The sequence below is a fragment of the Mastomys coucha genome, unplaced genomic scaffold (assembly GCF_008632895.1).
Source record: "Mastomys coucha isolate ucsf_1 unplaced genomic scaffold, UCSF_Mcou_1 pScaffold15, whole genome shotgun sequence".
In the NCBI taxonomy this organism is placed as follows: domain Eukaryota; kingdom Metazoa; phylum Chordata; class Mammalia; order Rodentia; family Muridae; genus Mastomys; species Mastomys coucha.
This window is the reverse complement of record NW_022196897.1, coordinates 144,849,207-144,851,151: the sequence shown is the minus strand read 5'-3', so window position 1 is coordinate 144,851,151 and position 1,945 is coordinate 144,849,207.

Sequence of the window (1,945 nt, the reverse complement as noted above, 5' to 3'; positions counted from 1 at the left end):
CATGCATCGCATTGGTAATCCCAGAACTCCCACAGAGATGAACCTGGGGAACGTGGGGACAGGAGAATCCCCGGGGGACTTGCGGGCCAGCTAGCCTGGCAAGCAAGGTAAGGTAAGGACCAACACTCAGTTATCCTCTGACCTCCACATGTGTGCCCTGGTGCACACACACATGCACACATAGGAAAAATAAACTGAAGAACCAGATTAGATTGGGGTGGGGGAACAATCTTTTAAGTATGCAGAAGGCTGGCTGTTAAGTTCCTGTCAGCCAAAACTTGCCTTAGGGTCCCCGGTGTCCAAGTACAGGGATCACAGAGGTGAGCAGGATGTAGACAGGAGCTCTGGCTACCTTTGGATCAAGTGCTGATTCACCCAGCAAATGAGACCAACAACAAGCAGGGACCTTTATATTCAAAGCCAGTGCCTAGGGCATTATGAGGCCTCAGTAGCCAGTACTGGGTCTCCCTTCATCTGGCTGTGGAAACTCTTGGCATTAACCACAATCCTACTCCTTCAGTAGAGAGCACAAGCAGTAGAGAATGCAGATGTGGAAGCAGAAGGCTTAGGGGACCTGGGGACCTGGGAGCCACAAGGAAAGCTGGCCTGAACATATTCGATACCACCCAAGAGGATCAGGTATCACTCATGACTCAGTCCACATCAGAGCAACTCACTGGAGAGAGCAATGACTGGGGACCTGGGGACCACAAAGTCCTCTCAGGACACCTGTCAGCAAATTTCAGCAAATACTCTGTTGAATACAATTGGCTTCCTATAGTTCTCATGACTTAAGAAACTTCAACGGAAAACTAGCTGGAGTTCTACCATCTGTTTCACCATGAGTCAGAAACTGAGGGGAGTCCAGTGATGGTGCTGAAAAGTGCCAGTCTTCATCTGACCCAAGACCAGGAAACACAAACTTCTCTCGAGAGGAACCAACAGCCCACACTGCTCTAAGTCCACTGGAAACCCATTTGCCCAGCACTGGGGCTACATTCCAGGAGTGCTGGCACTCAGTGTTGATGCCAGCTGGCCCACGGTCCACACAGCCCACACCCAGCAGTTTCCAGGCTCTGGGATTTCACCCTGGTTTTGTTTGCATTTTGTATTGGTTTTTAATTGGTTGGCTATGTAAGACTGTTGGCATTTATTTTTCCCCAAGAATATTATAAAATAATAATAAAATACATAAATAAACCACACCCAGCACCACCATCATCCTGTCTCCCTCCTGGTCCACTCCCCAGCTCCTTGTTGACAAGCATCTCCACTCTCATAGCCCACACCATGTACGTAGCCCAAGGGCTCAAGCAACAAGTGCTGCCGACCCCATGAACCAGACAGAAGCAGGGTTCCAATCCGCAGAAAAGTCATCTATGGAACAGGACATAGGCCCATGCAGGTCACAGATGGAAATGCATGAAGGTGGCTGTGGGGCCACAGTCCCCAGAATCTGTGCCTTCAGATCTCGTGACAGTGAAGGCGCACCTCCACCCAGGAAGGCAGCCCTCCACTGCCCAGATGGAGGGCTATGGAGCAGACTAGACACTTGTGACCATCCATGCCAAGACAGACGTGGCAAGAGAAGGTGGCTTGCTTCCATCTGCTCACTTCTATAGTGCACGGCCTCCTATTTTAGATCTGTGCCTCAAATTTGAGGGGCTAGTTCCTCTAGCCTTTCTCCCTCCACGACAACATAACACTTAGAAAGTATCAGGCTTTAAGAATACTTGTTTTTCTTGCAGAGGACCCACATCTGGTTCCTGGCATCTGGGTTGCTCACAGCCATCAGTTTCAATGGATCTGGAGCCCTCTTCTGAACTCTATGGTCACCAGGCATGTAGATAAACATGCAAGCAAAACAATCCAACATACAAGAAAAAAATAAGTTTTCAAAATAAAAAAATAAGAGAAAGAGGCAGGGAGGTGGCTTTTCCAGTAA